The sequence below is a fragment of the Hypanus sabinus genome, chromosome 2, assembly GCF_030144855.1.
Source record: "Hypanus sabinus isolate sHypSab1 chromosome 2, sHypSab1.hap1, whole genome shotgun sequence".
NCBI lineage: Eukaryota > Metazoa > Chordata > Chondrichthyes > Myliobatiformes > Dasyatidae > Hypanus > Hypanus sabinus.
Genome location: NC_082707.1, coordinates 151068807 through 151083723, shown reverse-complemented (window position 1 = coordinate 151083723; position 14917 = coordinate 151068807).

The window sequence follows — 14917 nt, the reverse complement described above, 5'->3', positions numbered from 1 at the left end:
GTATTCTATTAATGTAGTCAAGGGTCCAGCATCATTTTGTCTGCAAACATTAACAGTGCTGGTTCCTGTTCTTGTTCACAAGCCATGGACATTTCTAGATAAATAGAGCAACACTGTCAATAATGTTCAATGACATTCTCAGTTATTTTCAGCTAAAATGAGTGAATAGTTTGGGGGTCATTCTGCAAATTACCATAAGACGTAAGACCAGAATTAGGCCATTCAGCCCATTGAGTATGCTCTGACATTCCATCATGGCTGATCCCAGATCCCACTCAACCCATACACCTGTCATCTCACCAGTTCTTCTGATGCCCTGACTGATCAGGAAATGATCAACTTCTGCCTTAAAATACCCATAGGCTTGACCTCCACTGAACTCTGTGGCAGACCATTCCACAGATTCACTATTCACTAGCTAAAATATTCCTCCTTACCTCTGTTCTAAAAGTTCGTCCCTCAGTTTTGAGACTGTGCCCTCTAGTTCTGGAACACTAGCAATAACGTATATATTGTAGCCACTAGATATTTGGCATTTACGAATATTAGTAGGTTTTAATGACATGACCATAAAGAGGAGACACTGCAAGTATATTAGAAATGACATTAAGGGCCAGAGCAAGAAGGAGTCATAAATACAGGAGCTGATTTATAATGTCAGAAGGATCATCTTTTGTGAAGGAGAATCTCTTCTTGGAATTACTGGTGAAAATATTACATTACATTTATTTCTTTATTCTGACATAAATTTTACGGCATAGTTGTGGGATTGCCAAGAAACAATCCAATCAACGTCACATTGCTATTTGAAAGAGAGAGTTCTTCATGCAGTTTTGGCAATTTGGTTATTCATATTCAAAATAATATTGCTTCAAAAGTACTCCCTTCACTATAAAGTACTTTGAAGCATGTTAAGAAATAATGTATAGATATAAATCTTTGCTTAATTTGGCCTTAAAAAAGACCTTTTATACCTTAAGCTATCTCTTTATGTAAAGGTGCATATTTTCAAAGCACTACCAAGCAAGCGACTGAGAGTAGATTTTGCTGTACAAGGTAAACAATATAAGAAATATAGGCAGTTACAGCACTTAAGTTATTGAGCAATTTCTATTATCGCATTCTGCAGTGTATGTATAATCTGGGGACTCACACCAATAGTGAGAAATGAACTGCCTTTTATAATACTTCTATTATCCTTCAGAAAGTCAGGAATTTTCTTAGAGAAGCAAAATCTATTTTCTAAAATTGAAGTTGCCAGTTGTTATACAGACACTCTTACTAACAATAACCGTAACTTAGTAGATTTATTATGAACTTATTTAACTTAATTGAACACTATTGTTGCTTCACACTGTCAGGTCCAATAGACTTTTCACAACCAGTTGAGTTGCCATTGTTCTGTACAAAGTTAATTTGTGGATTAAAAAGGTAATTAAATTAGCTTCTAATTTTTTTCAGTTTGTGAGAGTTGCATTGTACTGCACAGACAATCATGCATAAAGTGATTTCTCAGGTATCTGAGACTCAGTGAACAATAATCCCTTAAATCCCCACTTATGAGCCAATGCAGTTCTGTGAAATAATATAATTTCCAACAGTAATGAAGGGAGTCTATATGAGTGACCTATATTTCCTTAAGGTTTCATTGGAAATAATTTGCATAAGAAATGAGCAGGTAACAATGAATCTTTGACATCGAAAAACAACAGGCTGGAAGTTGCATTGAGTATTTTTACAGTTTTTCAAATTAAAGACTCTGGAAAATAAAATTGGATGAGGTAAGAAACTAATTATTGCTGAAATACAGTTTGTTTTACACTCAAGTGCAAAGTCACATTTATGCCCTCAACACAAAGCAAATCAAATTACCAAACGGTATCTTAGGACCAACAGTTCATGAGGGAAAATATAGATACTGCATTTAAAGTACTTAAGACTAGCTACCTTCTTTCTGTTCTAAACAGCATCAAACGTGTGGTCTTCCCCATGGTTTCCAATGCCTAGTGGTGTTCCTCAGGGATCAGCATTGTGACCGCTGCTTTTCACAATGTTTGTCAATGATTTAGACAATGGAAATGATGGTGTTGCGGCAAAGTTTGTGGAAGATATGAAGCTAGGTGGAGGGCTGGGTAGTGCTGAAGAAGCAATGCAATTGCAGCAGGACTTAGATAAGTTGGAAGAATGGGCAAAAACGTGGCAGATGGAATGTTAATGTTGGGAAATATATGATAATGCATTTTGGTAAAAGGAACAATAGCGCAGACTATTATCTAAGTGGAAAAAAGGTTCAAACATCAGAGGTGCAGAGGGACTTAGGGGTACTTGAGTAAGACTCCCAGAAGGTTAATTTACAGGTTAAGTCTGAGACAAAGAATGCAAATGCAATGTTGGCATTTATTTCAAGGGGAATAGAATATAAAAACAAGGAGGTAATGCTGAGGCTTAATAAGACACTGGTCAGGGCACACTTAGAGTACTGTCAACAGTTTTGGGCCCCATATCACAGAAAGGATGTGTTGTTGTTGGAGAGAGCCCAGAGGAGGTTCACGAGGATGATTATGTATAATTAAGGCAGAATTTGATCGTTTGTTAATCAGAGGCATCAAAGGATATGGCGAGAAGACAAAAGTTTGGGGTTGATTGGGATACGAGATCAGCCATGATGGAATGGTGCAGCAGACTCAATGGGCTGAATGGTCTAATTCTGCTCCTATGTCTCATGGTCTAATGGTCTTACCGTCTTCTCCTGCCCTGTCTCCATGATGGTTCCCTGACATTTTTCTCTCTAAGACATCAGTTTCAGCAAGTGATCCTTAATGACTTAAAATATCAGATCATTGAGGACTTTGCCTTCTGTTAGAATTCCTCCTGAATTTCCCCCCAAACCCTTTTCACCATTCTACTTATCTTTCCTTGATTTCAGATAAACCACCATGATGTACAGTACATTTTATTAAAGTGTAAGCAAAAACATTTTGCAGATTATTGAAATATTAAGCAACACGCACAATATGCTGGAGGAATTCAAAAGGTCAGGCAGCATCTGCGGAGTAAAATGAGCAGTCAACGTTTTGGGCCGAGATCCTTCATCGGGCCTGGAAAGGAAGGGTAAGGATTTTTCAACCCTTCGCGCCTTCTGCTTCTACTGACCAACTCCCAGTTTCTTGCTATATTCCCACTCACACTCACTTGCCAGTTTGTACTTCCCTTCTCTCCAACTTCTTCTCCCTTCCTTTCCAGACATGATGAAAGGTTTTAGCTGAAAAGGGTTTGGCCTGACTGATCATTTCCCTTCATGCTGATTTTCTCCAGCATTTTATTGAAGCTTTTTTTTTGCATCAAGTCAATTGGTAAAGAAGTGTAATTATGCTCTTGTGATGTATTTCAAGATGTTTTATTATTGTATATGACTTGATGTGTTCACACGTTCCCTTCAGAGATACTTTCTGAAATATTTATTCAGTTCAGTGCTCAAATACTGTAAGTAGGTCAGTGAGCTTTTCATATTTCTGACACAGCGTCTTCGTGTTCTGCTGAGATTGCGGTATTGCAGAGTTTTGACAGTCTTTTGTTGTCTCTTTGGCTTATTTGTGTATATCGTGTCTCAGAACATTGGGAATGATTCTGAATGAAAGGCATACTTTCACTTCAAAGGGTGGAATTGATAAATATTTCTCATAAAATCAAAAAGGATATTCATAGCTGACTTGAGTGAAGTAGTACACTCAAATAAATCAATATGCAAAAATTACATATTATATTCCTAATAAGTGTAGAATTTAAATCATTTCATATGAACCTTTAATTCTTTGGAATATCATTTTTACAGCAACTTATTGCTTCTATGGGCTAAAACCAATTATTAAAGTAATACATCATTAAATTGTATTGTCTCCATTGACACTGGGGGAAGCAACAGTGGCCGTGCTTCTGACCCTCTGGCTCAGAAGGGTAGGGAAATGAAGAGGATGGCAGCATTGACAGGGGACTCTATACTTAGGGGGGTCAGGCAGGCAATACTGTGAATGCAGAAAAGAAACTCAGATGGTGGTTTGCCTCCCAGGTACCAGGGTCTGAGATGTTTCTAATCATGTCCATGATAGCCTGAAGTGGGTAGGACAACAGCCAGAGGTTGTGGTACATAATGGTACCAATGACATAGATAGGAAAAGGGAGGAGATCCTGAAAACAGACTACAGGGAATTAGGAAGAAAGTTGAGAAGCAGGACCTCAAAGGTAGTAATCTCGGGATTACTGCCTACGCCACATGATAGTGAGTATAGGAATAGAAGGAGGTGGAGGATAAATGTGTGGCTGAGGGATTGGTGCAAGGGGCATGGATTTAGATTTCTAGATCATTTTTGGACCTCTACTGGGGCAGGCATGATGTGCACAAAGAGGATGGGTTGCACTTGAATCCGAGGGGAACCAATATCCGGGCTGGGAGGTTTGCTAAGGCTGTTGGGGAGAGTTTAAACTAGAAATTGCTGGGGGTTGGGAGCCAAACTGAAGAGATGGAGAAAGGGGTGGTTGGCTCACAAATAGAGAAATCTTGTAAACAGTGCGAAAGGGAGGATAGGCAGGTGATAGAGAAGGGATGCACTCAGACTGATGGTTTGAGATACGTCTATTTTAATGCAAGGAGTTTTGTGAACAAAACAAATGAGCTTAGAGTATGTGTCAGTACTTGGAACTGTGATGTTATGGCCATTACAGGGATTTGATGGTTCAGGTGCAGGAATGGTTACTTAGAGTGCCAGGCTTTAGATGTTTCAGAAAGGACAGGGAGGGAGGCAAAAGAGGTGGGGGCATGGCACTGCTGATCAGAGATTGTGTCACAGCTGCAGAAAAGGAGGAAGTCATGGAGGGATTGTCTACAGAGTATCTGTGGGTGGAGGTTAGGACCAGGAAGGGGTCAATAACTCTACTTGGTGTGTTTTACAGACCACCCAATAGTAACAGGGATATCAAGTAGCAGATAGGGAGACAGATTCTGGAAAGGTGTAATAATAGCAGAGTTGTTGTGGTGAGAGATTTTAATTTCCCAAACATTGACTGGCATCTCCCTAGAGAGAGGGGTTTAGATGGGGTGGATTTTTCCCAGGGTAGGAATGACTAACAAGAGAGGGCATAGTTTTAAGAACAGAGGAGATGTCAGGGGTAAGATTTTTATGCAGAGTGGTGAGTGCGTGGAATAGGCTGCTGGCGGCGGTGGTGGAGGCGGATATGATAGGTTATTTTAGGAGACTCCTGGATAGGAATGTGGAGCTTGGGAAAATAGAGGGCTATGGGTAAGCCTAGGTAATTTCTAAAGTAAGGACATGTTTGGCACAAAATTGTGGGCCGAAGGGCTTGTATTGTGCACTAGGTTTTCTATGTTTCTATGACATGTATACATCTGTGTGAATTACTACTCCTCTTAATGAAAGAATAGAATTGTTAGTCTTATGCAGATAAACACAGCAATATTTGAATAAATACCAGAAAAAGATTTCAGAGCAGGTTTGGATTCATATGAAGAAACCTGAAATTATTTATCTTTATTTTATTTTGTGATACATCATGGAACAGGCCCTCTGAGTCCAACGAACCACACCACCCAGCAACCCACCTATTTAACACCAGCCTAGTCACAGGGTAATTTACAATGACCAGCTAACCCACTAACCTGTATGTTTTTGGACTGTGGGATGAAACCAGAGCACCCAAAGGAAACCCACTCACTTACAGTGAGAACGTACAAACAGACGGTGCCAGAATTAAACTCTGACATCCCACTTAGCATCAGGGTCACTTAATGTATGAATTTATTTCCTGAGATCCCCACCATGTTGATTAACTTGCTTAGTTGCCTAATTAGGAAAGGCTTGATCTTCAATCAAGTAGGTTTGATAGTGGGGAAAGGTATATACAGTCGGCCCTCCATATCCATGAGTTCCGCATACGCGAATTCAACCAACCGCAAATCGAGAAAACCCTGAAGTGCTCTTCCAGCACTCATTCTTGGAGCATCTACAGACTTTTTTTCTTGTCATTATTCCCGAAACAATGCAGTATAACAACTATTTACATAGTATTAGGTATTATAAGTAATGCAGAGATGATTTAAAGTATACAGGTAGGTTATCGTGGTTTGGGATCGAAAAAAATCAGAAGTTCTCTTACTAAGTAAGTCAGAACAGCTACATCCAGTATTATTTAGCATCAGTTAGTCAAATGTTTGTCTTAGAAAATAGTATATATTTTATCTTTCTTTGCATATAAAACGCTTAAGAAACGTATATATTTCAATAATTAAACTACTGCGTTGCTTAGTAATAATTGTAGCTTTCATTGGGGCAGGGCCTTTCTCACTTTTCCCCTCCATTTCCTACGTTGCTTGCTACACTTTCTGTGCTTTGTAAAATCTAGTACTTAAAACTGGATGTCTTCCATAAAATAGGCTATGCCACTTCCAGGAAAGTTATTTGATATTTTTAAACTTCTGACCTTACCTGTCAGAAATTTATTATATTTGGGGGTATTAGTATCACTGATAATTGTAATTTTCATCTGAACAACTATAGGATTGTGCGTGAATGTTTAATCATGTTAGGTGATTAAAATAACAAAGCCCTAATCAATGTTTACCTTTGCCCTGACAGACTGTAGAACGGAATATATCCAGAGACTTTAATTGTTTTTCCAATACATAACATCCAGACTTCCAGATTAAAAGTTAATTTAAGGTTAAGTATCATTTGTAGAAAAGGCTATGGTGACATTGAAATGTTCTAAAATATAATAACTAAAAATATTATGCTAATCTGTGACTGTTACGTAGGTTAAATAATAACTGTGACCGCAATTGGATTTTCTTACAAATGTTTTGAATGTTGTTTTAATTTCTCTTTCAGCAGTTTAAAATATGATGTATTGATATGCATTATTTTTATTCTCTGGAGATGTTTCCTATGTGGGTGGATCACAAATATTTTCTGAAACTGTCATTTACATTACAAGCATTGTAATAGCTAATTTTCTCTGAATAAATAAGAAACAACATCACGGGCTGCTCACTTATTATTGTACACACACCACAAATATGTAGGCTCTAGGTTAAACATGGGAATCAACATGTAAATGACAATTACATAACAACCAGTAAAAATCTTTACAGTAAACAAAATGATGAAAACTTGAGATTATTTAACTTTGTAAACTAACTGGGATAATGCTGGCATGTGGATTTCACACTTGACTTTTTTTTCCCGGAAGTTTTCTGAGGTGAATCTCATTTGCATGTTTTTGACACGTTCCCAGCAGAGCTTCCACACATGCTGTAGGTGGATGAAAAATGAGGTTTTCAAACCATGGACACTTCTGCAGAGTGGAACTGGTTGTTTGCAGGGCTTCAGGCTTGCTTGCACCGCGATTAGTTACTCTGTATCAGGGGGACACTTAAATCTTCCATGCCTTTAAGCATTGCACAGTGCTACTTGACTTCAATATCATGTTGGCTATCCATAGTTCCAATGTTGCTATGGCAATAAGAAAACAATGTGATTTGCACAATCACTTCATCATTGTCAGCCACTCTGGCTATGCCCATTCATATTTGGATGGTCAAATTCAATAAACCTGCTTCACTTTTGTTTACTGTGAGTGATTTACATGTCAGTTTCATGTAAGCTTTGATAGGACATTAACAAATGGAGAGATGGACTGATACCATCCAGCTGCTGCCTTGGAAATTTTGATGTGCTGGCCATATCTCCAGACTGGGACTTCAACCCTTATCAATAACAAACAACTAATTTTTCAGGCATTTCTTATACAGGATTGAAATGGTCTTTGCTACCCAATTGACTGCAGGGCAACACCCTTAGTAATGAGGCAACAAAGTCTTCAAAAATGTGCAAAGTGTACTGCATCTATGGAGAAGAATTAACGGTTATCAAGCTCAGCACAGAGCACCAACTACTTAATCCGCTCTGCAGATACTGCTCTGGCAGTTTGTAGCTGTTGCTCCTGATTTCCAGCATCTGCAGAACCCCTAGTGTATATAAAGAGCACGGCGCAAGTTTAATTTAGATTCCTTTGTGGTCATATAAATCTACAAAGCAGATTATGTATTTTGATTAAATTTGTTGAGTATCGTATTGCTAAAATATACCTGATGTACTGCATACTTTGTACAGGCCCTTGTCCAATGGGGACACTAGAAGTTTAAGTCCCACAAACACAACAGGATATTACAAGATAAACACCAACTTGTTCTATCAGATGCTGCATGTAACTGACATATTTTCAATCAGAGAAAATTGGAAACCTTCAAAGTGGAAAGAATTGGTTGAGTATTAGCTGCTGAGAAAAATAAAGTCAGTATAAATAATTCATTGGCGCTCTGATATGATTTGAATTCTAAGAATATACGAGGAAGAGGTTAGGAAGTTCGACCTTGCTCAGAACAGGAGTGAGGGAACAGAGAAACAGTTCTGTGCATCAGTGCCTGATTGACTGAATCAGATACGCCTTCTGGCCACTCTTAAAAGCTACTGGAAGGCTACTGATTTCAAAAGGGCACAGATGTGGAGCTTGCTACCTAGGCAGGTGGGGAAAGTAGAAAGCTCTTGCACCAAAGGAGTGGATGACCTTTTTTACTGTAAATAGTCACTGGATCCTGGGGGCTTAGAAATTTACCAGCTTTTCCTCCTGCATAAACCATTGAAAAGGAAATTGAATGACCTTCATCACTTGCCTCCTTCTTTGACTCTCTGCATGTATTTGGTGTTAGAACTGATGTCCACCTCACGCCACCGGTTTACTGAAAGGATTGCAGCTTCTCAGCTGCAGGTTACCTATCTTCACACTTGTTGTTGAACCCTTTGTTTTTTACCAGGCGCATCTGGCTCCTCAACTTTAATTTGCCCTCAACCATCAAACAACCGAACTTCCTTCTTTCCAATCACAGATTCATGAATGCACTCACAATATGTAAAAGAAGTAAGAACCTAAGTGCCAGTTCCGTTTACACACAACCAATAATAAAAGATCAGATTGAAGCCAAATGATTCCTGTTGGGTTAATTTTCAGGTTTATTTCAGAAGCTCTTTCTGTAATTGATGTTTTCTGAGGTATGTTTGAAGTTTCATTATTAATGCAGTTCAACCTGTCTGAAGAAGATTTATTTATTTAAATCGCAGAATAGGCCCTCCAGCCCTTTGAGCTGTGCAGCCCAGCAATCCCCCAATTTAGTCTCAGCCTAATTCCGGGGCAATTTACAATGACCAATTAAGCTACCTACTGGTAAGTCCTTAGATTTTGGGAGGAAACCGGTGCAACCAGAGGAAACCCATGGGGTCACGAAGAGAACATACATATGGAAACATTAAATAGGGCTGGTCTTACTGTACCAAAGACTGGTGAGCAAGCAAAGTCACTGGAATTTAGTTAAATTTATCAAACTAACATGTGAAATTTGTTTCATTTAGTGTTTGCTTAGCTCCTAATCTACCTATTATCAAAAACTGGCAGGCAGTTCTGTACTGACATTCTCTGTACTGACAAAAGTAAAACTTTTAAAAAATTCTCTCCTTTAAGAACCCTCTCCATTCAGGGTGTTTGGATGGAGTGGATGGGGGGTGCAATTGAATGATCAGTGAAATTGGGGATACAGAGCAGGCTGCTCTAAAGGGCCTGTTCCAGCAAAAATAATCTTAGGTGTCAAGTACCATGAATGGTACCTTGCACTGAAGCTAAGAATGTGGAGAAAAGCAGGAAGTTGTGGACTTGGGTTGTGGGGCTGGGACCTGTTCAAAGAAATTCAATCTTTGTCCTTTAAATGGGAATCCCAGAAGTGAGAGAAATATGGACTGCTAAAGAAGCCCACCCATGGCCTAACCTAAATGTCCCTGTTACTTACACACACACACTCACGCACTCACGGACACACAGACACACACACACTCACACACACACATCCATCCATTTGACCCAATACCCCAGCAATCACACACACATACAAATTCTCATTAACTACCCCTAACCACCTATCACACAGCACTGATGCCCCTGTTACTGCTCCATTCAGACCCATCCATCGTTACCTACTCCCTACTCACCACCACCCAGCCTTTTAATTTGCTTACATATTCTACGTCAGTCTTGAGCCTTGCCAATGATTAAATTTCTGAGCTCTGGGTCCATAGCGTTATTGTGCAGCTCAGTAGGGTACTAAATTTTTGCAGACCCTGGTGTCCGAAATCTTCTATTCCACAACAATAACAAGCTGCTTAAAGCCCTTCCTCTCTACTCATTTGAAATGAAAACTCTTGAAGCAGCTGGTTTAAAGTGCTTGTTCAATAAGTATAGAGATTCTCATAAGCTGCCTGCTGTGTGATAAGAACTCATTGCAAAGAAAAATAGATGCTTATCATAAATTCCTTTCATTTTCAGCTGAGCTTTACAAATGGGCACTTTCTCCCACTTTGCTATATTCTTATCAAAATTACCCACAGCAATTTTCACAGGTAAAATATGTTGTTAATTTTGAACTTGTCAGGTACTTGCAAATTTCTCGCAAACAATTGTTCCTGCAAAAACAATGCATCCCAACACATCACGTTTTCTGGGAAGTACTCATTCTCTGAGTGAACATATGCAGCATATCTTTTTTCTAAATAAACCATCTATACCTTAAGTCAGCTACAACTCAAGTGTAGAATCAGTAAACATTGTGTATTATATTCCAGTTGGCAACTTGTGGTTTATTCTTCAAATTGATGAGGTTAATTGCACCAGTTTGAGTTTAAAGTGGTGAAGCTGCATAAATTTTACATGCAGATATATGCCATTCACCAATTCAGTCTGCCTAAGTTGATCTCAAGAAGTTGGAGTAAGGGGGGAAGGCTATCAACACAAGACTGCATTTGGACTGGATCTTTAGCAAACTTCAGGAAAACCTTAATTAATAACTGCAAGCTAGATGTGCAGTGGAGACATTCCCATTTTTCCCCTAAATGTCTTTTGGATTTGAGCATCCATTCAAAGTTAATGTTTTTTTCTTTCGTTGATTTAGCATCCCATTAAGAAAAAAGAATCCTCTAGCAGCCTCCTAAAGTGATCTGAAGAGATATAGCAATATAAGGTATAGAAGCAGCATTAGGCCATTTGGCACATTGAGTCTGCACCGCCATTTCATTTGGCTGATCCAATTCTTCTCTCAGAACAACACTTCTGCCTTCTCCCCATTTCTCATCGTGCACTGACCAGTCAAGAATCTGTCACCCTCTGCCTTAAAAATCCATAAAGACTTGGCCTTCACAGATGCCTGTAGCAAAGATTACCACAGATTCACCACCCTCTGGCTTAAGCAATTCCTCCCCACCTCCATTCTAAAAGGACACCTCTCTATTCTGAGGCCTCAGCCCTCTGGTCTCAGACTCTCTCACCATAGGAAACATTCTTTCCACATCCACTCTATCAAGGCCTTTCACCTTTCAATAGGTTTCAATGTGATCACCCCTCATTCTCCTGAATTCCGGTGAATACAGGCCCAGAGCCATCAAACACTATTCTTATGACAAGCCATTCAATCCAGGAATCATTTTCGTGAACCTACAATCATGGAATCATTTTTGTGAGTCTTGAATATGATTTATGAAAAGCCATAGAATTTATAACGATAATTCTGTGTTGCAGTCTTGCCAAAATGGTTTGGACCGGCATCCAATTTTTAAGTTAAATATTATTTCATTATTATTCATGATGGCAAGTATTGTGGAAATGATTTTAAAGTCATTAAAGTCAAAAGATTAGAAAGGCAGTTTATTCTGTTTTGTATCATTGAATTTTGATGGGTGACAGAAAAGCATTTCACATCAGATAGTTTTCCAGATGGCTTTTAATATCACTGTCATTTAATTTAATTATGTAAGAGAATTTGCCATCCAGATGATAAAAGAATCTGTAAACCATTTGTGTAAGCAAGAAAATTTTAGGGTTAGACATTTGATCATTTTTTCTGAATGCACAATATGGTATTGTCTGTATGTTTTACTTTTCTATCAAAATTCAGTTTCATTGACTTCATTCCAGGTTCAATGTCTAATTTGCACTTCTGAGGCTTAAAAAGAATGTGACATGTCATTCCAGACTGATTGCTCATGCTACCAATCATATAATCTCAGCTGTGTGTCATTGGTGATTGGATAAAGAGAGATGAGAGAACAGCTATGATATGCTGTGGTGATTGAGTTGCCTATCTATTTAAGCATATCAAGCCCACATGTTAAATCTGCTCCTTATCTGACATTATGGAAGAATCCATAGCCACATATACTCAGTAGTGTGTTTAGGTACACAGAAAGTGGCCACTGGGTGTATGATCATGGTCTTATGCTGCTGTAGCCCATCCACTTCAAGGTTTGACCTGTTGTGCATTCAGAGATGCTCTTTTGCATCACCTTCCTACCAGCTTGAACCACTCTGGCTATTCTCTTCTAATCTCTCTCATTAAAAAAGCTTTGCACCCACAGAATTGTCACTCTCTGGAAGCATCATACTCTGTAAACTTCAGAGACTGTTGTGCATGAAAATCCCAGGAGATCAACATTTAGTGAGATACTCAGACCACCCTGTCTGGCACCAAGAATCATCCCATATTCAAAGTCACTTAGGCACATTTCTTCCCCATTCTGATGTTTGGTCTGAATTCCAACTGAACCGCTTAACCAGGTCTGCATGCTTTTATGCATTGAGTTGCAATGAGATGATTGGCTGATTGGATACTTGCTTTAATGAGCAGGTGCACAAGTGTACCTAATAAAGTAGCCAGATTTAGGAGAAAGAAGGAAGGAAAAGACATGAGTGAAAACAAGAATAGTTATACACAATATTGGTGAGAACACATCTGGCACAGTGCACAGTCTTGGTCCCCTTACCTGATGAGAGGATTGTTCTGCCAAGAGTGATGAAGCACTTGGTGCTTGTATCCTTTGGAGTTTGGAACAAAGAGGCTTGACCTTATTCCAATATATAAGGTCCTTTGGGGGCTTGACAAGGTAGATATTGAGACTAGCGGGAGAATTATAGTTAAGCAGACATAGATGAAAAATAAGGGCCCGATCATTTAAAATGGACGTACAAGGAAATATCTTCTCTCAGAAAGTGGTGAATCCGTGAAATTCTCTGCCTACAAGAGTAATAGAGACCAAATCATTAGATAGAGATCTAAGTGGTGATGGATATATATTCGAATGAACGAGAAATTAAGATTAGCGGAACTTGCTCCAAAGAGGAACTGACGCTAGCATAGATCAGCCATGATCATTTTAAATGGTGGGGATGACTTCAGGGACCTAGTGATCCCTCTGCTCCTATTTTCTTGCAATCTTGCGTTGTTGTGTTCTAAAGGTTGTATGGGAAAATGCTATCCAGAATTATCTGAACAGTGGATGGGCTTATGCTTTATCAGAGTTTCAGGAAAACTGATTGCTTTAATGCTTATGTAATTGTATTTTCTATAAATCTTAATTTTGAATTGATGGCAATGTAGTAACGTGGAGCTCAGATTATATGCTTCACCACAATCTGCTTCCCAATCAGAGCCACGTCTCTGGAGAGTTTGGGTGAAATCTGCAATGATAATTAGTGAAATCATCGGTAGACAATTTTCCCACCTAACAGTTCTCATCAATAAACCTAGTATACCATATGCTGTGCAAAACACTGAAGCATCAGGAACATGCAATAGACTTGGTTATTAAATGGTCACATGTGCCAGCAACTATTCCATTTTACACATCCATTCACTCCAGTGAATGCTCTTTGTTTGTTATGATTCACTGGTTGTGCAGATTGTTGATTAGTATGTTACTAAATAAATCACATATGATTTATTCACTACAGTATTTTTAAACTGTGGTTTCTTGAGATTTAAATTTGCTGAGGTTTGTAAAGCATTGCTATTTATTAACTGGTCCTAAATATTACAGAAATATATATATTAAAATAAGAAGATTAAGAAGGACAGAATTAGAAACTGCATCCCTACTCAGCAGCTGGGCCTGAAGCAACACTATTAAAATTTCCTGATATTCCTCTGCTATCTAAACTTGCAAATGAGTCACACAGCCAGCATTCAAACCATCTTAGAAAAAAATTAACACAACCTATTTGTACTTTCAGTTTAATCCATACTAATAAGACTTTTCAAAGTTTTCATGTAGAAAGGATGGAAAGATAATATATCACCATTGTATGTATTATGGTTTTAATATTAAAATAATCCACTTATGAATCAAAATAGTTGAATGCTCTATGTTAAATTAAGCCTGTGAAATAATTACATGGGTATCTGTAAACTATCAAATATGGCATTTATCTTATTCACAGCAAGGTGTTATCACTTAAATTGTGTTACTTGGCTTGTGGAGATAGATTTAATTTCAGTGCCTGGCTATCGAACAAATGGTATAAATATTAACTGCAAGAGCTTGGAACTACATAATACCCTATTTTTGAAGAGGTTCAATCTTTTGGTATTCCAGTCATCGCTGCACTATATTTCTGTGCCAGTGTTGCCAGGTACAGGCACAATTCATTCACAAATCCAAGCAGTGTAGCGGTGTGCTACATGCAGCACTAAAATAACGACACCAAGTCGGTAAGGTGCAATTAAAGATGATTTTATTCGAACTTCACAGTGTTGCTTTAAAGCCTCCCTCATCCCGCCCTCCCCGGGTGCGGATGCTGTAAGGGACACATACTCACAAACCCCCGCAGGCTTTTCTCCCTTTGTTGCGGACCTGGCCTTTGTGCCTGCGCGCTGGCTATTTCTGAGCTGGTTCGAGTGTGCTAGGAAGTGGGTCGCCACATAAACCCCCCCCCCCCCAGAACCGGCGATACACCCCCCAATGTCCACAGTCTGGGC